We start from the raw sequence: 27514 nt of genomic DNA, 5'->3' as shown, positions 1-27514 counted from the left end.
TATCACACAAAAACAAAGCTGCACAACAACAATTTAGCCACTTGATACTATCCAAACAATGAGAAAGCAAAGAACAATCACAAAATGCTATTTACCTCACATACACATCACAAATGCAATGCAGAATTCTCACTACAATAATTTACGAGACGCACTCAGTGCCGTCTAGCGAAAATATTACTGATACACAAACAATTAGCAACCGATGTCGTACACCACAAGTGTCTTCAGATAACGCATATGAACTATCCCACTCTTCATTTCCTTCTATTCCTCTTCTAACGGGCTGCAATTATGGTTTTCTGTGTAAGTTAGCTTGAGAATTGAGGTGTCGCTATTTTTTCTTTACAGAGTGTACATATTTAGAAAGTAGTGATAAGGATTCCAATCCGCACCGTATGATATAAATTTAGAAAAAGTAATTAATGTTTTCGAATCGTAAATAAATAATTTGGATATAAATGAGACAAGATAAATAAAAAATATCGGAAATTACTAAAGGTGAGAAAAGAATTATGAATAGCTAGTTTTACGTTTGTTCGGGAGAAATTTCTCTTCTCTCTCCCCTAATTATTACAATCTGCCGTTATTCTAGGATATGATTTAAAGTAAAATATGATTAAAATAGTCAAAATTTTATGTTTCATAGTAAACTTCGATATTTGCTACATTGCCTGTGTTTTGAATATTCAGAGAATATGAATTCACTATACAATATAAAACTTAACCACATGGTAGATGGATAGTTGAGATTGTGGTTTCGTAAAACAATTTGAAATATCGTTTTTGGAATATCGAATTCTGACAAACCAAGTGTTTTTAATGCTTAAAATACAAAATGAGTGATTCTCTGGAAATAACTCGAAAGCAGATTTGCGCTTGTCGTGGTATGGAAACTCACATCAGTGGTTGTAGCGGAGGTTCAACGTACCTGTAAGAATAAATAAAGAATATATTATACGTTAATGTAGTAAGAAGAAAAAAGTAGATAAAAGAGAAGTTGGATTGAGTATAGCCCGCTCCCCCCAGTGATTTTAAACGAATCATAGTGATTCTGACGATTCATATTAGTTCATAATGAATCGGAATCGCTTGTTATAAACATTTTGGATGTAAACCCTGTGGTAAGGAAGCTTTAGTATAAGTAGTAGTAGTAGTAGTAGTAGTTAGTAGCAATAGTAATAGTAGTAGTAGGAACGGGTTAGAAGCCCCGCAGGGGTTGGTTGGGTTCTGTTCTCGATATAAGAAGAAGAAGAAGAAGTAGTAGTAGTAGTAGTAGTAGTAGTAGTAGTAGTAGTAGTAGTATTAGTAGTAGTAGTAGCAGTAGTGACTCTTCCAGTTCCGGTGACAAGGAACTGGGGGGAGCGGGCTATACACAAGCCGAGAAGTTAATTATACATTATATAAAAAAGAGATATGAATGAAATATAAGAAAATATGTAAATATATTAGATATTGAGTAGAAAAGGTGAAAAATAAATACTTACCCCGCTGTTATAACGTTGTTTCCTAAACGAGCGACGTAAATGTACTTGCGCTGAAACTGAAAAGAGGAAAGAGAACATTGAATATGTATATGTATATGCAGGGGTGCCCACAAGGGGGGGCTATGACGCAAACTGCGTCATTGAAATATTTGGGGGGGGTTAAAAATCTATATAAATATGCTTGAGGGTGTGTAAAAATTAATCGAAAAGATTTTTTTTCATGGAAGAACACCTACGGATAGACAATTGAGGGGGGTGCGTCATGGACATGAGGGGGGGTAGGCACCACTGGTATATGTATACATAGAAACATCTACATATAAAATATTTCATACGAAACCTAGCCTAAGTATTCAGCTAAGAAGCTAACCTAATAACGCTAAACAAAGAAACATATATAATACTAGAAATCTATTATCAAAAGATTCAATGTAATAAAAATACTTACCTGTGGTTGTAATATTCTATACTGTATGCATTGAATGTTCTTGAATTCCAAAAGGTTAAAGGAAATTTCAGTCGATGGTAGTATTGCAAATTTAGTTATATAGGGGTATGTTTAGTACAAGGGGTCCAGAAGCACATAAAAAACGCAAAATTCACAGGAGAAATGAGTGATACAAGTACTTGGACGTTACATAACGTAACCAAATCTAACCTAACCTAACATAAACTAACGTAAGCTAACCTGAACTAACCTAAACTAACGTAATATTAGTAGAAATAAGCGAAATTCTATCTTTTTTTTTTTTTTTTTGGAAAATTATGCGGGACTCCTACACTAATATGACATAAACTAAACTAACCTAACTTAAACTAACCAACCCTACCCCAAACTAACCGAATGTGAGCAGAAATTACCAAAATTGTAACATTTTTTACAGAAAAGAGCTGGACCCCTTCTGCTAAACATAGGCCTTTTATATATATCAAGTCTATATTCTTTTTCCATATGATGTATATTTCGGATAAGTTCCCAGGATGTTCCTTCACATGTCACCTAGAGTCTGTATTCTTCTGATTGATTTCCCGAACCATTATGTGTGAGGGTGGCGACTCCGTTGACGCCGGGCCAAACTTTGGCTCAGTTCCTGTTAGGAAATGTCCTGTTGCAGAAACGGAGCCCACAATTGAAATAATTTAATCTAAGAACTGTAACGACTTGTTGTACTGCCAGAGAAAAGTGGATCCCAGTTTTATGTCGACATGTAAAAGTATATGACAGCAACAATATCAGTTCTTAAAAGGTTCATACAATAACTTCATTTAAATGTCAACAAAACTGTGTAGTACTGTGGAAGGAGTGCATTACAACACATAAAATTCAAACAAACAGAGTTTTTAAAGTGCATTTTTGAATAATGTACACTTTTGAAATAATGACATTTAAAATTACGTATTTGTCAGACTTCTGAGCTGACCGTTTCATTTCCGATTCGACACATAGCCATCAATACAGGAGCTTACATGTAGCTCTACTTTTCCTATGAAAATAGATTGCATGCGGTGTATTGCAGATTTCGGTATTAGATACTATTAGGACAGTCCATTAATTACGTAAAGCTACAGAGCATGAAAAACGTTTACAATTTGTTACTCTTTGTGACATAAGGGATTCATCTTAATTTAATTGTCGCAATTTTGTAGCATGTCACTGATCGTAAAACAACCCCCCCCCAAAAAAAAAGAAAGAAAGAAAAAAGAAAATTTTCTGGCAATATTTAAGAAAACTTGCGCTGAAGAAAAAGCAGAAAAATACACAGTGATTATTATAATCTGAGTATTAGAGGTTCTAATATCTGGGAATAAGGGCAAAGAAAGGAGGGGCACAAAGGTAACCAGCATCAAATTTAGAAAAATATTTTAGTAGGGTCTTCTCTTAGGAATACTTCGTGTTTAGAAATCTCAAAATTTTAAGGGGAAGGGCTTGAAGGTTGTGAGTAACATTTGATTCTTTTCTATAGAAATCCTAAAATTTTGGAGGAGCAGACCCTTCCCCGCCTGCGTGAATCCGCCATTGAAGGTAACTGTACAACAAATTGGGTCAAAATTGTTAAAAATAGCGCTTTATACTTAATGGACCATCCCAGTTTCTTACAAGTTTGTGCCATCTATTAATTATATCAGAAAATTTGCCTGAACAAATCTCAATTACCGATATTGCCCATAACAGACACAAAATGTTTGGTTCCCAGGAAATGTTACGCCAGGATAAAATAGGTTAGGTTAAAGAGAACAGTCTTTGAGAAGATTGGCGATAATGAGAATTGGGAATCTCTGGAAAACGAACCAAATAACGAATGCACGAGCGTAGCTTAGGAATAGCTGAAAGCTAGTCTCAACAGACCTCTAAGATAACAACTTCAAAATTATGTATGCATAGTCAATGCACTCATTATAACCCAACCTACGCAAAAAAACAAAGTTGTTTTTATCAAAGTTTATAACTTAATATGCGTCGCATCAAATGAATAACAACAATGTAGTGCATAGTAGATCGGTGTGATGGTAGGGTGTGTGAAAAAATCAGTTATCACTTCTTAATAAAACGGAAATGGATTCTAGGAAACTCGATATTCAATTGTCTCCAGAAAACATACAATCAGCTAATCAAAACAAACATGGCAATCCTAACTAATTCTGTCGTTCTAGTTCCTTCCTATTTACAATAACCTCCTCTTCAATAGACAGGTTAGCTTAGCCTCAAATATGTTCTAATACGTGGGCCTACCTTATACACGACAGATAACAATCCTTGCTTTGACTTCACGTAGCTACGTTAATCATTCGGAGTGAGATATTTTTACTAAAAAGCCATTTGCGTCGATACTCTCAATCAACAGCTCCTTCTTGCTCTACATGCCACCGTTTTTGATGTAAGTGGCTATCGTCGCAACGCAAAATGTTCCCCAAAAGTGTTGTAAAGGTTCTTTTCTAAGTATTTTATCAGAAATAATGAGTCTTAATTGAAACGTACCAAAACAGCGTTGTAAGGTAAAGATAAGTAAAAATTCCATTTCATAAAAATTAAATATCCAAATAGCAAGTTGGGGACCCAGTGGCTTAATGGTAGAGCGTTCACCTCCGGTGCTTGGGGTCCCTAGTTAGATCCCAGCTCGCGTCGTGTGAACTTTGTGGTGGACAAACACCGTGCTCGTGGGTTTTCTCGTGGTTCTCCCGTTTCCTCCCACTTTCTTCATTCTATCATTTCACTCATCTCTCATCATCACCGTCTCCTTTAGCCTAAGCGGCATAACCGTGGGACGTAAAACTAAAGATGTTATTTCATTTACAAATAGCAAGTTGTTTTCTTCCGTTATTTACTCTCAGAGACTATTTAAAAGGTATATAAGCCAAACGTCATTTAGACCGTTACATGTGAGAATTCGGCTTCAATCTTTCTACCTCTTTAATCGGTCTATTAACTTTCTCTGTATTAGAGTAGAATGAAAGATGTAGCATCTCGAGATAGACAAATGACTAAGTGAAACGAAGGAAACAGGAATATCTGAAATTGCAAGAATGAAGCTCTTCAATTTTATACCTGTCCACAGAATACAAGCTAATACATATAGTCACGAAGTAATTTTAAACCTACAGTAATTCAAGTAATTTATTGTTAAATACTCTTCCAGTAATTTAAAAATTTATGAAGTGCACTGGGTATCCAAACTTCTGAGCCTGGGTATCCAAGTGCTGGCTCTGGATATCCATTTGGATACAAAAAGATAGCTTAAAAAATGCCCTGATATGAGGCTGTCTTCACTGTCGTTGAGAGAAATCCAACGCATGATATTCTTGGACGACTTCAGGAATGTTAAATGAGTAGCTATCATGCTGATGTCATCTTCAAGACATCAGGCCATCTTGTAAGTATATTTAAGAATTAATTCATTAATGACACACTATGTATACTTAGCTTGAAATTTATCTTCTTTTATTTTTTTTATTTAAAAAACGTTATTTTTAGACACCTTTTATATTTTAATAAATATTCATAATTTCAACGATTCTTTTCGTCGCGTTTGTATCTTTATTTTGAATATTAATTACAGATTTACTTGCAATTACAGATGTCTTTATCTGTTTTCCTGAAACAAAAATACCGTTTTAAGAGGCCAGCTTAGCAAAAAGGAAGAAAGAAAAGTAAATTGCCTTATGTGCAGCAAAATTTACTCAAATTTTGGTTTATTTTCTGCTGTAGTATATCTAACATAAGATATTTTTACTGTAGCGTGAAGGTTGTAATACTGACATTGCAAGTAAATGTGATTTTTACTTTGATCCTTAAGAAACAAAATATCAGTTTCCTCTTAACCTCCTATGCAAGAGACAGGTCGGATTAATCACATGTTATATCAGAAACAGGAGAACATTTTCTAATATTCTTGTCTTTACTCTGCCGATATCGATGTTTTTTCACAATTTTCTCTCTAGTTTTGGCCGAAGGGAAGGTAACAGGTCAAAGGAAGTTTTGATTACACTCGAAATGGCATTTTAACAAAAGAGACACTGACCAAAGCTTAAAACTTTATTTTAAATTATAATTTGTAACTGTTTCGGATATCTAGCATATCCTTCTTCAGACACGATCGAAATTAATGAAAATACAGACATATATATAAATGTTGTTATAACAGAGTTTAAATTCTTTAACCGTCATATATATATTCATTACCAATTAATGAATCATGGCAAGGAAGTTTGAATAACATAGAGAAGAAAAATAAATAAATAAATAAATAAAAATAAAGGGCCCTTATAAGAACCAAAAATAAAGAAAGTGATTAATTGGAAAGTGAACACGAAGACTTACAGGATGGGCTGAAGGCCTCGGTAAATAAGAAAAATAAATAAATAAATAAAAATAAAAAAGTACAACAATGACTCTATATATGACTGTTAAAAGAATTTAAAATTTTTTATAACAATGAATATATATATGACGGTTAAAGAATTTAAACTCTGTTATAACAACATTTATATATATGTCTGTATTTTCATTAATTTCGATCGTGTCTGAAGAAGGATATGCTAGATATCCGAAACAGTTACAAATTATAATTTAAAATAAAGTAAAGTTTTAAGCTTTGGTCAGTGTCTCTTTTGTTAAAACAATTAATCCAAAGCCATGAATAGTCTTACTATCGAAATGGCAGTGAAACAATCAACAAAGCACGTAAAGCAAACGGTTAGTTATTGTAGTCTATTTGTAGTTATGATATTTACCCTACTTCAATCGCTTTTTAAATTATTTTAGATTAAAAATATAAAAATGAAATTAAATTTTTTTGAGTTTTACGTCCCACAGTTATGCCGGTTAGATTAAAGGAGACGGATTAAAAATATAAATAATGTATCAAATTTACGACTTAAAATTACCGTAATTTCCTATATTGTAGCTATTTTCTATATTTACAACGAAGTTTCCCTATGCATACTGTAATATTATTCTTTAATTTTCATTCCCGTCTGTGACAAAAATGCAAGGAAAATGATCCAGACCTGAAGGGAATTCGTAAGGGTTTAAGGTAATTTTTTCAGACTTAGACTTTGGAAGACAGCCTAGAATTTTCTGCACCACGTTTCAGTAACATAATTCGTATCGCTTTTACAAGGTTGGATACTTGGACTTGTTTTGCTCTATCGTGAACGAAGAGTGCTACAAATATGACGAAATTGCATTTGTAAAGTGTGCTCATTGCAAGCAAAGTTTTTGCGTAACTTCTGTTTTGTTTTTTTTATCTGGGTTTTATATTGAATGCCAATACGCATTATTTGGCATTGCTTCCCACCTGAAATGTTCAAATAACAATTTCCGTTTTAAAGGCATTTTAACTGTGCAATTTCTATCTTCTGGAGCTTTTGTCAGTCTGCACTGCATATAAACGTTTTATATAATAGAAGTTCAAGATTAATGTGCAGATAAGGTTTTCCATAGATTACAATGTTAGCTTTACACTTCTAATTCCTATACTCTTCAATGTTTGCCGCTGAGATTTTGTAGGTTTACTTCCCCTTTTGAATTTCGATTCTATGAATACAAAATCCTTTGCTTTTAAAAACAAAAATAAATATTTACAAAACAAGCTTGGGGTACTAAGTTCCCACTGCTCCCACTTTCAAATTTCAATTCGAAACAGAAACGAAATACTTAGTTTTCTACGTATTGATTGTTTCAAAGAAAAAATATTTATTTTCGAAAAACATAAGGAAATATTAAGAAAATAAAATTTGGATGGGTCCAAATTCACACTGGTCTAACAACTTCATCATTCAAATTCAAAACCTAAACAAATCGTCTGTTTTTCTTTCACCATTGATTGTTTTGAAGAAAAATCTCTTTCAACTCGAATACTAGTGAGCTAATAATATGAGAAGTTCTCCGTCATTGCTTTCTTCACCGTATCACATTAACTACAAAAAAATTCTTTGGAATAGGGGAAATGAGGAAAATGATATCTACGTTGAAAAGTTAAGGAAGTGTTTGTGGTCAAAACATCAATGAGCGGAGGCAATCTATCAATAAATAACACCTATATTTTAGAAATTTGATGTAAATGAAAACAAAGTTCCGTCCTTAACACATTTTGAGTTGAACGTTTTGTTCGATAGCCAGCAATGTGCCCTCGAAATTGGCATCCCTCACAAATTAACCTACAAAATATGGAGATTTATATTATGAAAATTTCCTTCCTGAGTATAAATTTACCTTAACTAGTTTCAACGAACAGGATTCGGCTAGACAGGAATTAGTGTTATATCGAAAATAGCTGACTGCCCAGGTGAGTGATAATCGGGTAGCCCAAGGTGTTCAGCGAAGTAAGTATCAATTGCTTCTATGCTAGTAGTTCTTCTACCTTGGTTTCGAATCTTCTATCACAGATCGACTAAACTATGATTGTCGATCTAAACGAGATTCACAGATTGATAATCTTGCTTAGTTCAGATAAGTTGTGCAACCCGGAGTTTGGGATAGTAGAACTTTTGAACCTGAAGTGATACACAATTAATGGTTATACCAAAATGAAGCCTTGTTCATGCACATATTTTTAAACTAGGAAGCAACGATTGAAGTACACTAAAAACCACACAGTGTTGAAAGATGTAACCGTAGGTGTAAATCAATTTTTTTGCAAAACATGTAAATTGACTCATAACTCATACGAATGGATGTTCTATCGTTAATTTTCAGTTTGTTTAATTGGAGTAGCTTGGAAACTATGGAGCAGAAAAAAGAATTTTTCATTTCCACCGATAACTAATCGGATGAGGCCTCTGTGAGGGGGAACTAGGGAAATCGTAGTTTTCATAAATTAACACTCTCAATTGGCAACTTTGCTAATGTTTCAGTCAAGGATGTTATAAAATAGAGGATCTGCCCATACGTATCTTCATCATATGAACTCAATGAAGCCAAAAAACAACCGAGCATCGTCTGAGCCGGCACGTCTGATTGGCTACTCTCGTATCCGCCATGATTGTTGGCTCGAAACATTTCGATCTTAGTGGAGCGGAGTGGGCAGAGTAGGTGTGGCGAAGCTGTGACGTATGGCTTCACGATTTCGTTGTATGGGCAGATCCTCTATTTTATAACATCCTTGGTTTCAGTGCATCAAAAGGTACGTTAAGGATCTGTCTACATTATGCAATTCTTGAAAACAATGAGGAACAAACTTTGAAATTATCATGATAAAACGTTTACTTACATGCACCCGGCAACACTGCTACCATCAGAAATGAGTTTCCAGCTCTACAGCGGATGCTGGGAGTGTCCCTTGATTTGATTCAAACACTGGTTCACACGTTTCACCAGGTTGGCAGCAACTTTACGAAGATTAGAAGTGTTAATGTTCTCAATGGCACTGCGAATGTTCGTTTCCAGGTCTTGAATAGTTCGAGAATGGTTCTTGTATACCTCTTGCTTTAAATAGTCCCATTGAAATGAATAACAGTGTTGCCTGGCGCATGTAAGTAAAAAAATTATCATGATAATTTCAAAGTTTGTTTTTCATCGTTTCTAGCAATTGCATAATGTTGACAGATCCTTAACACACCTTTTGATGCACTGAAACACCAGCAAAGTTGCCAATTCAGAGTGTTAATTTGTGAAAACTACGATTTCCCTAGTTCACTCTTACAGAGGCCTCATCCGATTAGTTATCGGTGGGAAAAAAAAATCTTTTTCTGCTCCATAGTTTCGAAGCTACTCCAACTAAACAAACTGAAAATTAACGACAGAACATCCACACGTATAAGTTATGAGCCAATTTACGTTTTGAAAAAAAAAAAAAAGTTTACACCTTTGGTTACATCTGGCAACACTGTGTGGTTCCTAGTGTACTTCAATCGTTGCTTCCTAGTTTTAAAATATATGCATGAACAAGGCTTCATTTTGGTATATCCATTATTTGTGTATCACTTCAGGATCTTCTACTATCCCAAACTCCGGGTTGCACAACGTATCTGAATTAAGCAAGATTATCGATCTGTGATTCTCGTTTGTCTCAGCATCTACTATTTTTGGTATTGACATTACCCTGCTGTTTTGGAAAAACTGAAGAAGGCACCTTCTCTTCCTCATAAATAATAATTAGTATACAATTTTTCCTGAACTTCCTTACCCTCACTTTACCTGAGTCTTTGTAACAATTTGTTGCATTCGAATCTAGGTATGAAGTCTCTCTGTATATATTGATAGATAGATATGTCTTATGAAAAGTTGCAGGGTATACAAATGTTGAGTCAAGTCCTGATGGTCAAGATCTTTTTTTTTTTTTCCCTACCGAAATGCCTGTTTATTGGAATATCAGATTAAGTTAGACTAAAACGCGAAATTCAAATTTTTCCTTACAGGCGTAATAAGCCATGTTTTATTTCGTTGTTAAAGGAGACGAAAGCAGAAGGAAGCAAATAAGATCCGATCATGTCACTAGTAAAAAGTGTCACGCTTGGATACATGTTTAATTGCATTTTTTAATACTAACATGGAATGCTGAATCCAATGGAATTATTTGTAATCCTTTTCGTTCATGAAGCCACGAGAAAATGTCCTCAAAATTGGAGTCTTTGAAGACCGTAAAGCCAATAGTAAAACCGCTCACTCATTTCTAGTCGCTCTTTCATATACTATCTTTTTTATATATTTTATTAAGAAAAAGTGTCTATATGTGATTGGGTATTGATACGATATGTATACGTATACGATTTGTAGTACGATATATTCAATGAATTTCTTTTTTATCTATATAAATATAAAAATGAAAGTCATTATGTTTGTAACTTCGTATCTTTTGAACCACCCCGCCGATCTTGATCAAATTTTCAACATAGATGAAGTTCGGGCTTGGAAAGGTTTTTATCATTTCACTTTGACGGTGCAAATAAGGGGGGAGATATTTAAAAATGATCGAAAATGACCGATATTACTGTCGAATCCATAGTTTTCAGGGTCGCTGAAACGAACAGTAAAACTTCCGATGCCGTTTAAACCCTAATTCAGCCCTTTATGTCCAAAACAAAAAGGAATTCTCCCCGTGAGAAGAACGGGTATTCTGTTCATAATAAATAAAGCAAAGTTGTATATACCAAATTTGAAGTAATTTTTTGATTGATTCCTTTTATGAATAAGTTTTAAAAGTTCTTCCATTGGATTCAGCATCCTCTAACTAATATAAAAAGCGCAATTAGAAATGTAACGAACCTTAAACACATTCACTATTGTCATAAGCGGTATTACAAAGATCTCAACTTTCAGGCCATTTTTCTCGTAACTCACGGACGGATATATTTAGAAATAGTTTCTTTGGATTCACTATTCTCAAATTAGTGTAGAAAAGCACAATTAGAAATGTATCCAAGCGTAAACAATTTTTACTAGTAGCATTGATCAGATGTTGTTTAAGGAAGAAGGTTGCAACATACGGCAAGAAAATTAAAAATCTGTACAGTTTCGAGAAATAAACTAAATTTAGTGCCAGATCGTCGATCGCTGACTGACATATTGAAAATAATAGCAATTGTCATATTAACCTATGTAGCTAGTTGTGCGTTTGGATGGATGGAAAAGTCACGTTATCTTTTTCACAATATACACTATTTTCTTTCCACCTATATTTTGGCTTCCTTTTGCTGTGCACTCATCGACATACGAGCATGTGTCGTAAGTGGAATAAACCTGACTAGAAGATAAAACTGCAATGTTTCATGTTACTTCCATCGGCTTAATAAATAATGCGTGTGCTAATTTAGCTCTATTTGAAAGAGGTTGGAAGTCGTTGTTTAAGAGCAGAGGTGGTCAATCAGCACTTTTAGTGTGTTTTGGTTACGTAGGTTTCGTTTTACCATTTTCATTTTTTGGTTAAATTGGAATTTAATGCCCCTTTCAGCATTGAGACTATATGAGATGTGGACCAACAAATTAAGGTGGAATCCTAACCACATTGGGAGTTCAAATTTTTCAAGGTCTTCCTACTAGGAATCGAAGAGGGATCAAATAAACCAAAAGCGCGCACTAACCACTCGAATGTGTTTTGTCACATCGAGTTGCATAGTTCTGCTTAGGAATAATTTAGTTATTAGAAAACTACATATAAGATTTACTGCGTGCTACTTGCAGACTTTCTTGTACTACTAATTGTTAGGACTGCTGTGGAGTAGTGTTGCCAGATCTGAAAATTAAAACCTAGCGGGTTTGTGCTCCAAAAGTAGCGGACTTAAACTATTTGTAGCCCAAACGTAAAAATGAATAATTTGCAACTATACACTTTCACTAATCACATATATATTTTTATCGAGTTAATATAAACATTTTCACTTGGAAATAAGTCAAATGTATAGGCTGGAAACGGTCAAGCGGTGACCACAGTTTTAGATTGTTGTTGTTGAGTATGAAGTGGCTACCTTTCTAATTTCCAAGGACACATGTTTGCTTTAGTCAGTTTTGTAGGCTCTGAAATAGACTCTACAGCGTTTACAGCATGTTTTTTCACTGATATTCCTAACTTCTTTAATTAATTTTCTATTTTTTTAAAATCTAGAAACAAGATTTTTGGAAATTTTAATTCTACTTATTATTTCAATATAGATAATACAGTAACAATTAAATGTGCATCTTCATGTTTACACTGCACCAATCAACTATTAGGTTTAGGCATTAACTGAGACAGGAACGCATTCAGTGATACTGCAAAAGCGCTAATTCAATAAAAGTGTAGTGTTGCCAGATCTGGAGATTAAAAAGTACTAAAACAACAATTTAGCCACCATGGAACATGTTAATTTTAGTAAAACTATTGTCCATTGTGAATAGAATACTCAATGATCATTTTTTTATTGTATTATATAAAACTATCAATTTATGATTTCATATATGAAAATATCAAAGTAGCGCATTCTTAAGAGTAGCCTGCAGATAATTAAAAGTAGCTAAAAAAAAAGTAGGGTGTCATCCAATTTGAAATTTTGATACGAAATCGCCCAATCCGCTACTTGTAGCCAAATTTGCCAACACTGCTGTGGAGGAAATAGAAAGGTCCTTAATTCTATGCAGTTCTACTGTGTCCCACAGATTTCTATTCTTGTGGTAAAAATTTAAGATATGAAGATAAAGAATAAGTCAACCGGAGACACGTATGTTGAATACAATGCACTAGCCTGGAGACACAAACATCATACAAAAGTATAAACGAATCATTCTCTAGTTCTTAGAAAGTATATATTACTAAATATTCGAGAATAAAGCACAAGCTCGTTTTGAGCTAATAATAGTAATCTATTATTTGGAATAATACTGTAATAGCAATATAACACGTGATTGCGTAATCGGGTAGAGGATGACCAAGCCAGATGGTCAGATTGTCTGTAAGTAGGTCTTCCGAAGCAATAAGAAAGAAAAAACTATATGAAGAGAAACTGGTTGGGTGGGAAAGAAGTGCTTGCGAATCAATTTCACTTTCGAGTATACTTACTTTGACCTCTGCTAAATGACCACACATCTCAGAATAATACACCTCATTTGTTCCCCTTCCTTCAAGAGGAGAGCATAACGCAGACGCAATCCCTTCAGGCAGAGTGAAAGTGAAGAGATGGCTTGGCCACTGGTTGACCATGTAATACTGTAGGTATATGAGATCCTTGGAATGCGTGATGCTATGCTGTTGCTTTCTTTTAAAAGTCATATCCTACCTATTTGGAAGTCACTTCTTAACACTTTCTCTGTACATTACAAGAATTAATACTGTGGGGAAAAAAAAGGTAACTTTCTCAACATCTCAAGTTTTTTATTTTTACCAATACATACAGCACACTTCAAGAAGGTGGTATGGAGGGATTGTCTTAGGAATGAAACATCTCCTCAAGCTATTAAAATAAACACCCACCGATATTATTATTATTATTATTATTATTATTATTATTATTATTATTATTATTATTATTATTATTATTATTATTATTATTATAAAATTGTATTTCTATCATTCTACTCAACAACCATTTATGTATTTGTTCGATATTCTTCTGTTACTTCATCCGTCTGTGTGTATGTCCCACAGTGTTTTCCCACTCCATCTAATTCGTATTAATACTATTAACATACAGATATTCATCTTCAGGCACGATTTAGTTGTCCAGTCTTACATATAATTAATATGTTAATAGCGATCCTTAATGTGTTATTTCTTGGGTGTTTGAAATAATTTATATTAAAGTTATTTCAAATAATAATAATGCATACAGAGGTTGTTCAGTCTGCATTTGGCCAATTTCGACTTACCTAAAAATTTAGAAAAATCCATGGCGCCAGGTCCGTAAGTGCTCGATGTGTTTCCCTTGGTTCCTAACAATAGCCAAACAGTAATTTTCACTGTAATAGGCTTCTCTGAAGAGCTGGGAGGGGAATCTTGTCCCATTCCCTTTGCACAGCTTTCCAAAGTCCTTCCACAGTTGTCACACCCCGTTTTCCCAAAGCCCGCTTCAGCAATCCGAATCCACAATACGGAGATTTAACAGGTATCTCATTGAAAGGTATCACCTGTATACTACTTGCCTCCTCCATCTCCCTGTAGAATGCGAGGGACGATCGTGAGGTATGTGATGAGGCCTTGTCCATGTGAATGCGCACGAGATTGGCGTCATTTCCGTATTGTTGGAACCTCATGCTCGTAGATCGGCCGCATGATCTGCTCCTGAAAATACTGCGAATTTATTTTGCAGTTCTTCGCCACCGTACGACTCTTCAGTTTACCTAGGTAACAGTAGCCAGTAACAACCATGAACCCTTTTGGGAAAGATTCTTTAGAGACACGGACCCACCTTCTGAAGTTCTTGGCGCCTTTCTCTCGGTACATGATGGCTCTCGGTTTGCCGCAGTCGGAAAGGTAAATCCGAACGTTACGACGTACATCCACCTTTGTTTTGCCAGATCACAGAGCGGAAACCCACACACTTGGAAACAAATTTAACACAAAACTCACAACAATGGTACTGTTTTGTGCGTTATTGTCGTTCGCGCGGAAAACCAACTCCGTTCCCAGGAAGTCACTGCACAACACTGCAGGACGCCACGAGCCAGGTCGGGTGAGTCTATTCTGCCCGGGAGGGGGAAGGAACGAAATCGGCCAAACGTAGGCTGAACAACCACCAGTGGCGTATTTAGGGGGTGGCTTCCGGGCTTTAGCCCCCCGAAATCTTACTTACAAGAGTAAAGTACATGAAATATCTTGCTGAATTTTCACATTTTCAGGCAAAGCCCCCTCCGAAACGAAATCGTAAATACACCACTGACAACCACTGTATATGAAGTCATGGTCGCCCGCAGGATATTTTAAGGGGGGGCAAGACACACACACACACACACAATTGCTAGAATTAAACCGAACAAAACAAAACTTCATTGCTATCAGCACCACGTCAGCAAAAGAAACAACAAAGAGCGAAATTGAAATTATCTTTTCAAGTCAACTGACGGATACCATCATTCAAAATACTTAGCATTGCATGCAGCATCAGGCTGAATATAATTATTACTGAAAAAAATATGAAACATCACATGGGAGATAGAAGTAGATTAAAATCTTAGGGATGTATTTGACCAAATTTTGTTACTCAATCATTTAGTGAATGTTGATTTTAAAAGTATACTATTGTCACCAGAAGAGCCTATAAATGTTAACCTTTTTCGAAAATCCAGGGAGGGGCAATTGACCCCTCTTACCCCTTCTGTGGGCGCCCATGTATGAAGTAATTAATCGTTGTAATTTGCACTTTTGCTTTGTGACAAGGCTTTTACTATAGCTAGTATATATATATATATATATATATATATATATATATACAGGGTGTTTCAAAACAACACCGACAACATGTGGGAGGTGATTTCTGACACCAAGATGAGACAAAAAGTATAGACTAACCTGGGTGCACAAATGCTTCCTTTCGAAGTTTTAGGATGCCGAAAACATGAAAAAACGGACTTTCAAGATCTATAGATCCGAACTTTAAAGATCTATAGATCTATAGATCCTATAGATATGGGACCTACCGTAGTCGGGTCAACACTTCAGTTAGGAACTAATATGTGCCCTATCAAAAAATCCATGTTTCAAAATCCTAAGGTACTCACGCAACAATTTTTATATACGGAGTTTCACTATGGGCATATAATCTAAAGTACTCACGAGCTACCTCTATAAAAATTGTTGCGGAAGTGCCGCAGGATTCTGAAACATAGATATTTGGATTGGGCATATACTAGTTCGTAAGTGAAATCTTGACCCGACTACGGTAGGTCCCATAGTTTTGTAGCTATGGACCTTTAAAATTGTTTTTTTCATGTTTTCGGCAGCCTATAGCTCCGAAACGAAGTATTTGTGCATCCAGGTTGGTATATACTTTTTGTCTTGTCTTGGTGTCAGGAATCACCTCCCAAACTTTGTTGATGTTGTTTTGAAAAACCCTATATATCTAGAGAGAGAGAGAGAGAGAAAGAGTGATTCAGAAGGAAGTGGAATTTCTTTGGGTGCTGATCGTATGGGCAATTCTAAGCAGAAAAATGTTTCCACGAATATACCTCAGATTCTCAACGGTTTGCGATCCACAGCTTCCCTACGGAAAAGTATTTTTACTCGACATATAATTGCCGTTCTGCAAATTGCTATAGCGCGTTGGAAAGATGAAGTAATGATTGTTTTGAATGGAGTTAGTATGGCCCTCTAATGTACATGATAGGGAAATTATAAAAGAAAATTTGGATTACTCTTTTTTTTTTTAAAAGAAAAAAAAAAAACTTTTGTTGGAATAATTCTTGAGAATTTGATGGCAATAGTGTTGCTGAAGCAGAAAAAAAAATAACAGCATACGGTAACCTGTTGTATGCCAAACATTGATAAAAAGTTTAAAGTCGTTACTTTTCGTAGTGCATGAGTAAAAAATAACATGGATGACCGGTTATAAGAAAATTTTCCATCTGAAATCCTGGAAACCATTTGATAAGAAGAGGAACAAACATGAAAGTAAATGATAATAATAATAAAATCGAAGACAGAAAATAAGCTATTAAAAAATATAGAAATAAGAAAATGTAGTGTAATGTAATCGGCTACTTACACTAACAATAACGACGACTAATGTTTGTGTTTATTCAGAACGATCAATGTGCATTTTACAACCGAGGGAATATCTGTAGTTTATAGTAGGATTAAATTTTTACCTGATTCAAAAGGCAAAAGAAGGAGTTTAAACTGCTAATGTTAACGAAAATGAAAATTATCTTTCCCTTTTCGTGGTAAATAGTTGACAACACTGGCAATGCAAAGAACGGGCAAAGTGTATTGATAGTTGACAGCACTAGTATCTCAATCGTGCACTAGTAGGTTACAAAATAGATTCGGAGAGTAATGCCAACACGTGGGAAAATTCCATTTTGTGGGATTGTTTACATTAATTTTCGAATAGAGATAAAGGGAGTTTTCGTCAAAATTAACAGCATTGGGATTTTTCATATATTTACTTCATGAACACCAACAAAATTCTCTATGAGCTGGGCGTAGCTAAGCTAATGACGCTTGAATAAATGTGAAATCACGCTAATTGCCAAATTTTGTTGTTCGAAAGTGCATATTAGTCTGAATGTTAGTTATGTAGGAAGTTGTGAATCTCAATAAAACAAGCGCCAAGGAACGTAAATTGTACTCTGGAGTTTTAAAAAATCACGAATGGAGGAAAGTAAATTGTCAAACGACAAACGACCAATTTCTAAAACGTCCTGCACTAAATAACTGGAGAGTGAAGTTTGCCTACTCTTACTACATTTAGTAGACTATGGTACCAAAGCGTGATGGAAATACTAAATTTTGGTAACAAAATGTCCTTGTCTTCATCAATAATTTCCATAGTGCCTTTTAATTAAGGAAAATAATTATTAGGAGTTTAGAAGATCGGAATTTACTCAAATATTTAAGAAAGTAAGTAGGTAGTAGTTTTAATTTTCATATTTTATAAATTTTCAAAATTTTGTAATTTAGTATAGCGCATGAGAAATTTAAGAGCAAAATGGGAATTTCTTCCTTTTGAGATGAAGTTATTAAAGTTCCAGGTTGGCATCACTGGGTTCAGATAGCGTTGACTCATACAGTAAGGGGCAGTTCTCATTCTCCTTTAACAGCGACCTGCAGTGTGTTTGAAACGTTGTGATTGTTTAGTTGTGTGAAGAAAAGTGTAAAGAAAATGCCTCAGAGATTGACACACAAAGAATATGTGAAGATGATTTTCGTGTGTGGCTATTGTAATGAGATTGCAAACGCAGTTGCTCAGGAATACAGAAGACGATATCTCAAACGCAGAACACCAGACGGAAAAGGAGTCTTCACAAGTTTCTTTCGTTTCGTGAAAGGAGTTCATTTCCCAGCACGATGATGTCATCAGATCGCGGTGTGATGCATCACGTTGAAGCAGAAGAAAATATTGTCATAAGTGTAGAACGAAGTCCTACTACCTGCATAAGATGGATTGCATCATGTCTCTATGTTCCATAAAGTAGCACTTGGCTAACATCACGTGTAGATGGGTTGTAGTATCAATTTTACCATCAACAAGTCCAACGTCTTCAACCAAGCAATTAAGCACAAAGACCAATTTTATCATTGGTTATCCCATAACAGAGAGTTCTTCCCCTACATTTTGTTTATCAACGAGTCCATATTTGCTCGAGACAGTATCAGTAATAGCCGTAACACACTCATTGGTCAGTGAATGACCCGCATTCTACTGTCGAAACCAATTTCCAACAATATTTGTCTGTTACATATGGTGTGGCTTTTAAATGATATGGTGATTGGCCCTGTCATTTTTGCAGAACGAATGACAGGTGTCCCTTATCTCTATTTCTTAGAAAATGGCCTATCTGTACAAATGGAAGATGTACCCTTGGCTACAAGAAGACGACGTGCATAAAGCATGATGCCACACCTATTCATAACAGTAGGATTGTCATAAACCATCTTAATCACGTCTACTCCAACAGGTGGATTTGGAAGGAGTTTTGTTTACTGGCCTGCACATTCCCCTGGCTTCATCCTCTTGAATTTTTGTATATGGGGTAGTTAAAGGGAAAGGTATACGAAACCAAAGTCGATAAAATTGTTGAACTAGTAGCTCCCATCAACAATGCCTGCGTCCACTTGAAAGGCAATCGCATCCATTAAGACGTTTCACACAAAGTATCCTGAACAAAGTTGACAAGTGCATTGAGGTTGATGGTGATATCTTTGAACACCTGCTGTGATGTCACACGTCAAGAAGAAACAGGAATGTTCGAGATTATTTCCCGTCCTTGACAAACTGAATGGATATGTATTTTGTAGTTCTACTTACTCTTTAGATGCAACATGCATTTTTTCAAAACACTTTTCGTATTGTTCTTTCCCCATTTACATCCATGAAATTCTTGTCTACTATCCTTTTCTGTTTTATTGATTATGTTTACTTTTACGGAACAATTCAAAAAAGTGTCCCTACAGCTGGAAGCAGACACATTTACCACACTACTACTTGTTTTATATTGCGATTCAACCTTATTATACATCTAAGTCAACAGGATTCAACAGTCTCAGAAGACATGATGATATTGAAAGATAGAACTGGAAATTATTTCATGAAAAATTTCCTCTTAATAAGATTCACCAGGTTGCTTGTTTCCTATGGTCAAACTTTCGTTAAATAAGGATGCTTTTAAACAAAGAGAAGGAAGGAACAAGGAAAGAAGTTCTTTTCTTAATAAATTAGATGAAAGCTGAAGAACAATTAACCAAAAAAACTTCTCAAGATTTTCCTCGCAAGATGGTACAGTGACTTACGCTGGACCGCGTGGAGATGAAAGAGTTGGAAAAACTTAAGAGACAAAAAATAATGAATTTTTCTACTTTTGAAGATGAAAGTGACGAAAGACCTAATGAAGAGGAAGATAATGAAATAATGGAATATTTGAAAGGAAACTTCAGTGATTAACTTCCACTCAACAAAAAAATTATTAAATGGTGAGAAAATCACGAAAATGATCTCCCGTATTTGTCGAGATTAGCCAAACGGTTTCTCTGTATTAACGCCTCAAGTGCAGGCAATGAACGAAAGTTTAGTGCAGCAGGGGCAGTGAGTGATTCAGTATTGTCGAACCAGTTTGAGCAGCCATAGTGTGAATTCCATTTTTTTCTTCACAGTAATCGACATTAACTGCTTTAAGAACTATCTCAGTGAGCTCAGTACACATCCATTTGCGTAAGAGTTTGTATACATTGACATTTTGTTTTAAATATTTAGTGTTCATTAGGGTGTCCCTTATATAAGGTAATTTCGTGTTACGATTCACACATTTGCGAAGTGTATTCTATGTGACCGTAAACACGTATTAGTGAAATAGTAGCTCCCTATGAGAACGTTAATCTGTTCCGACTTGACGACAAAGTCATGAAATAACGTTTATTATAATATAATTTAGAATGTCCAACGGTTTTAACGGAAAAATTAAAAAAGAAAAACAGAAACGAAACTGCACGAAGCAACTAGACAAAGCACGGCTCCTGCCTGTGTATGGACGAATATCACCGGATGAACAGCGGTGCCAACCCTCGAGAAAATTATGGTTTTGTAAATCTAATGACCTAAATTGGATATCACCATTGGAAACAACAATGAAAATAAAAACGAAAGAGATGGAAAATGCAGATCAGTGGTGAAAACTTGACGATAAATAACATGAAACGTGTTAAATGCAAACATCGAGCTTTATAAGCCCTTTCGGTCTCCTACACTTATCCTTCTGCGGATGCACACCCTTAGGATAGATTAAAAAAAAAAAAAACACTCGATTAGAAAATATTTTTAGTCAGAAATTTTCGGCTGCATAGTTAAAACAGAAGTATAAATCTCGTTTTCGAATTTGAGTTCAAGATTCAAACTATAGATATGAATTTACACCTGAGGTTAACATCCAGGTCTGAGATCAGAGAGACGAAATTTTAAGGCCATCCTCAATATGCATACGAATCAATCGTTATATACACGTAGGTTCAGCCAACTCAAGGTAAAGTTGTTTACCAATAGTATCATAGTAGTTTAATACCAGAACGCTAATCTAATCTAGGCTTTATAATGATGAAAGAGACTTTTTTTTTTTTTTTTTTTTTTTTTTTTTTTTTTTACTACTAGTTATTTTGCCGCACTGTCCAGCTACGTAGGTCTATTTGCACATGTCTAAACATCGCCCTGGTAATTAAGTCTGGAATATTACGTATGAAAGTTTCTGCCACAGCCACTAGACGAACCGCTCTTCATTTGGAAACTTTTTCTCTGTCCTTGAGAGCTGTAGTAGAATATATACATACACTGTACCTCACACATATACAAAATAATACTGAATATGTGGCGTCACTTGATGATTGTATACCCTCACCACAATTATTACAATATGGCTCTCTTTGTCGTCTGTTTCATCACTGCTTGACGATGCTAAAAGCTGAACCATGACATTTCATTCTATTTTTCCTGGGTAGTTCTTTTTTGCCTCTCTATTTCCATTTCTCTGGGTTCATCTTCCCCTTCGTCATCTGCTTTTAAATTTTATATATACCTAGATATATATACCAGCCATGGAATCCGGTCGTCCTTTCTGTCGTTGCATTAAAAGAAGCTACTTATCCTCCGTGTGCTTAATTATGTTTAGTTCGTTTTCATGAGGTTAATATTGTCTTTAAATTATCGTGTTCATTTTTGTTATGATCTCCTTTTCAAATGCTACTATAAAGCTTTCTAGTTTTTGTATAGTAATAGAAGTTTTCCAATGATGATATGTTCGTTTTGTGGGGATTTGTAACTTTAAATACATATAACCTAATAAAGTAGCAGTTGCTTTCAGTGGCGTACACAAAGGGCGAATTTCTGGGTTTTAACCCCACCATGAACAATATATTATGAAAAATTAAACATGTACTGCATTAGGAGACATATACCAAATTCACGCGTATCCTAGCACAATGGTAAGAGTTCGGATACTTGTACATCCACCGTGATGAAATTCTGTGTACGACGCTACTTGATAGCCCCTCCTGCTGTTCTAGTGGCGGACCATCATGCTTTTGCGCAACGCTAATGGTACCATGAATATGTAATGTGCCGTTACAGTCAAGGTAATGAAATTTTTCTTTGGAGGGACCCAATACTTTCCGAACGTACCATGTATTGTAAATTTCTCAATGCACAATTTTCGACGTATGTATTAAATTCATTTGTTCCTTACTCAAACCAACATTAATGTGGGAGCTTCGGAATAATTCAGAAAGAATTATATTTTGGGGAATATTTTTTTTATTTGTGTATTATTTCATTGTAAATTCCGTATAGTATTTCATTGTAAATTCTGTAAAAGTATGAGTTAACAGGATGTTGCGACTCCTGTTAACTCATACTTTCCGATAATTTCTTTGAAATTTACATCAGGACGCGAACGACAAAGATCGACAAGATGATTAAACAGCTTTTTGTCATCCTTTAGATCGACAAGATGATTAAACAGCTTTTTTGTCATCCTTTATTTCTAAAATACTTTCTTTGCTTGGAACTTTCACATTTTTTTTACCATTGTTTTCCACAATTTTAGTTTTTCGTGTAAAAACAGAGCCCAAAAATTCTTTGTTCCAATAATTCGTTAAATAACAAATTTTTGGTATTCTTATAAACCAATGTCTGGCATGCTGGACACATCATGTTTCACATCAGGTGATACAATAGTCATTGTGACAATATTAAGCAGTTCCTTCCCATCATAGGTGAAAGAATTGGCATGGCTTTTCAAACATTCTATCATCGCAATGACATTTTTCTTATAACGTGTTGATGCAGCACAGTATCCTTCATGATGGTCTTCAGGTTTTTTCGGTTCACTTGGTTTCATGCCTAGAGCACATATCTTTGTTAGCTCTGGACTTGTTAGAAAAAAACTTCATTAACGTTTCCTTATTTTGAGTTATTCAGACAATCCCTACTCTAATTTTCAATCGCCGATTTTCTTGCTCAAGTACTTTATCCGCTCCAAGATGACAAAATGGTGAACCAGATTTGTTAGGAGCCCACTTTCCTTCTTCAAGTTGAGAACATACTTCTATATCATTTGTGGCTAGTGCATTCATTTCTGCAATCTGCAAGGCGCAGAATGCACTGTAATTGGGCAAGTTCAGTGCAAACAAATACTTTGTAAAATCTTCTAATGAAGACAATCTTAACTTCCAGTTTACACTCCGCACTACTAGCGTAAATGACATCAAAGTGAAAACCATATTCCTATAATTTAGAACCATTTTAAACGTGGCATTATTCTGACTTTTTTTTTTTTTTTTTTTTTTTTTACAAAAGTCTTCAAGTTTTTCATATAGTTGCATGTTCTACATTTCCTCGGTTGCAATTTGGTTGGCTAATTGTACGGATCGTGAATCTTTTCTCTGCTATTCTTTCCAAATCATTGTTTGTATATTCTTGCATTTATCTTCTAAGTATTTGTGTTCTTTAAGAAACTCTTCAAAAAGTAATGTAAACAGCACATGCAATGTAGTTATGTGAATTTTACATGAATTACGAACTGATTTTCCGTATAATAAATGACTTACAGTTGTATCACTAAAGATACCGCTTTCGATCCGCAGCTCGCGAATGCCAATCAACTCGATGAAATATCCTATAGCTCTCAATGCGACCATTATTATGTATAGGTTTCCTGGAATTATCACCCAATTCTGGTTCAATAAAGTCATTTGAAGTTTTTTTCAACAATTCCAAATTTTAACATTTAGACCATTAGTGGGTTTGGCACCTACATCCCGTGTACATTTTTGTGGTCAAGTATTAAAGACCTAGAAAAGAGCTTTCGTTAAAAAAATAAAAAAAAAAAAAAAAACGTAATCCAAAACGGATGAAAAATAAACGAGACAGAGATGGGTTTAAATTTCATTCGTCCACCATCTTGAAATGGCCAAGTGGAGAGTCCAAGACCGTACATCTTAAGTATCCAATGAAACTGATTTCCCCGTATTCGCAGTTAGTTCAATTTCATCCCAAACTTCTCTTGCAACAATATTGAAAAAAGTACAAAAAATTATCAAAAACATGAATTTTGCATTTTGGGTATAAACTAAAGTAGATAGCAGAAATTTTGTAATAAATAAAAGTATAGAGCTACTAAAGACTTTTCGTTTAAGAAAAGAATGATCGAAATTGGATAAAAAATAACCGAGATAGAAACAAATAAAAATATCATTCGTCCGCTATTTTGGAACGGCCGCCATATTTGCCAGTCGCGGTTCCAGATGTCCACCATCGCTTTTGTTATTCTACAATGCGAAAGGAAAAAAATGAGACCACTCACAATAATTAATCACTGAAATGCACACGGACTAAGAATATTGGTAGTTAGAAAACCCACTAATAGTAACAAATTGTATTCTGCTTTTTAAGTGCTATATTATTATTATTGCCCTTCTTTTAGTTCTTTTATTATTTTTTTGTCTTTTAGGAATTTTTTAAATGTGAGTTCATATTTTTAGAGAAGTTTTCTTTTGGTTTTAGTGTGTTTTTGACGTCAGTTATTTTTCTTTTAACTTGTATTTAATTTCTCCATTATTTGTTACCTCAGTAGTTTACACTGAAAAAAACCGTTATCCGGACAGCGGTATATTGTACAAATGTGCGGAATCCTTATGTTTACTACAGAAATCAGTACGGAGCATAAGTTATCCATATGCTACATACACACTGCCTTTAGATGTTACTTCATGCCGCTGCAGGGTGTCAGACATCTAACAGTCTTCCGTACATTACATACGTATACATATGTTGTACTCGTCAGCTATATATCACATACGTCTATCTGTAAGTAAGATCCTGACTACATATTTACAATTCTTACGTTCGTACATAAAGTATGTTTATTCGGAACACTTATACGGAAAGTACGTATAAAATAGTTTTTCTCAATTATATTTGTTGTACGTCAAGTCCAAAAGCTACAGGATTTACACATGTAACCTACATTTTTATGTACGCCACATACGTTTTTTTTCTGTAGTTAAGTATATAAACTAAAGGTAGGACATCGACTTCTTATAAAATAGTCTTCCTACTAAACATGCGTGGAGAAGTGAGTAGTAATTGTTTATTAAAATTATTGTTTTTTCAAAATTTGTATTATAGGTAAAAACCTTCCTTGGGAATAAACCATTACATTAGCGAAAACAGCACCAAGATATCACCTAGTCTAAAATGAAGTTAGCCTTTTGCACACGTCTGGCAAGATAGCCCCCCGACTTTAGAAAATTGAAACAATGACTAGCTCATTCGTTTGTACTACATTTGTACCGTTTGTACCGAAAATATTTTCGTTTGTACCATTTTCCTTATAGAGCTACTTGAGAGGTCAATTGGGGGGGGGGGGGCTATCTTTGCGCCAAGATAGCTCCCTCGTATGACAGCACAAAAAATTGAAATACACCATTCCAAAGTAGTCGTTTGTACCGTTTGTACCGAAAAAGTTTTGTTTGTACCCTGATAGTTTTCGAGATAACATTTGGGGGATTATCTTGTACGCAAGATAGGCCCCGTAATGTGTACTTTTTCCATGCCCATTAATAAGTATTATGTGTTTATTCATGTGAATTTATGTATATTTGGAACTCTGGTTGTGCATATCTAAATAATAAAAAAAAAATTTTGGGAATAACTCAACGTTAAAATCGAATCGGAGAGTGGGAAAACAGTGTGAGTCCAAAATAAGCCTTTTTGAGGTAAAGGCAAAAATAATACTAAAGATGTAGAACTAAAAATTTAATTGAATCGGTGAGTGGAAAAACACTACTAGTCCACAAAACGCATTTTGAGATATTTGAAGAAAGAATTTTCGTTTGTTAATGCCACAAATGTACAGTCGACATTATAGCATTCTGCTATAACGTGCGAGGTTTTGCAAATTTTACTGCTCTTCATTACAACTTGTAGTTCTACATCTTTAGTGTTATTTTTGCCTTTACCTCAAAATGGTTTATTTTGGGCTCACACTGTTTTCCCACTCGCCGATTCAATTTTCACGTTGAGTTATTCCCAAAAAGTTTTCTTTTATTATTATTATTATTTGGATACGCACGGCCAGAGTTCCAAATACACATAAATTCACATGAACAAACACATAGTGCTTATTAATAAGCATGGAAAAAGTACACATTACGTTGCCTATCTTGCGTACAAGATAGCCCCCCCCCAAATATCAACCCCTCTTTCTCGAAAACTATCAGGGTACGAACAATTTTTTTCGGTACAAACGGTAAAAACGATTTGCTTTCGAATGGTGTATTTCAATTTTTTGTGCTGTGATACGGGGGGGCTATCTTGGCGCCAAGATAGCCCCCTTAATGTCATCCCCTCTTTCTTGAAAACTATCAAGGTACAGAAAAAACTTTTCGGTACAAACTGTACAAATGATTTGCTTTCGAAGGGTGTATTTCAATTTTTTGTGCTGTCATACGAGGGAGCTATCTTGGAGCCAAGATAGCCCCCCCAGTTGACCTCTCAAGTTACCCTATAAGGAAAATGGTACAAACGAAAATATTTTGGGTACAAATGGTACAAACGTAATTCAAACGAATACCTAGTCATTGTTTCAATTTTCTAAAGTCGAAGGCTATCTTACCAGACGTGTTTTGCACACATGGCTTTCGTGTCCCAAATCTCAGAGTATATTAGTCGCAGAGGGTCTGGCCCAACATCATTTGACAGCTGATAGTTGAGGTTAGTAGATGTGCAAAAGATGTTCGATTTCTTATAATCAGACATTGCACCGTGAATATAATTGAACATTCCGCAAAACAGATTTACATTTTACAATTTTATTTCTATAAAGGAGCAAATTCTTGCAGGTTTGTCAAGAAATTTGAACTGGTGGACATGTGTCCAAACTCATCCCAGAAATCCCGACTTTTCTGTAAATTTTGTCTGATTTTAGGGATGATTTTACAAATTTTTATATCATTTATTTTCATATTAAACCTCTGGACACTGTCCGTAATAAATTCTTGCGTATGTCCCTAAAGTCCATATTGACGTCCAGGAAGGTTATGCTGTGCGTTTGATGAGATTGGTAGGCAATCGTGTAGCATGGCTGCTGCCGCTGGCCAGAACGATATTAGTCCCAGTACTATAAACAACTAGCGCAAGTACAACTATCAATTCAAATCAATCCCCCGGAACTGGTAAACAGATAGCGTGTTGTATACAACGCTGGCAACGTCAAACTGTACGCAATTTGAACGACCCGTCAGTAGTGACGAGAAGTGGGCTGGGAGTTCTAATGTATCCACCGTGTATTCCTAACCTGGCACCGTTAGATTATCATTTGTTTCTGCCTCAGAAGAATTCTCTGAATGGTGTTGAGTTAGTTTGAAATATGGCTAGTAAAATACACGTCTCACATTAAAAAAAAAAAAAAAAAAAAAAAAATC

The 27514-nt window shown here is 35.1% G+C and overlaps 1 long non-coding RNA gene across 1 annotated transcript; it reads right to left on the bottom strand.

Annotated features, from left to right (window-relative positions):
- Nucleotides 1-646: 646 nt before the first annotated feature.
- On the bottom strand, nucleotides 647-14624 carry LOC145671907 (uncharacterized). The gene is made up of 3 exons (XR_014128572.1): nucleotides 14263-14624; nucleotides 1488-1543; nucleotides 647-931 (listed from the first exon to the last, which is right to left on the bottom strand). It is a non-coding gene; the product is annotated as an uncharacterized LOC145671907 (long non-coding RNA).
- Between the last annotated feature and the right edge of the window lie 12890 nt (nucleotides 14625-27514).

This window comes from Thermobia domestica, chromosome 15 (assembly GCF_964235325.1).
Source record: "Thermobia domestica chromosome 15, izTheDome1.hap1.1, whole genome shotgun sequence".
NCBI classification, from domain to species: Eukaryota; Metazoa; Arthropoda; class Insecta; order Zygentoma; family Lepismatidae; genus Thermobia; species Thermobia domestica.
The sequence above is the reverse complement of the archived record's forward strand: the minus strand, read 5'-3'. Positions and strand labels throughout refer to the sequence as shown.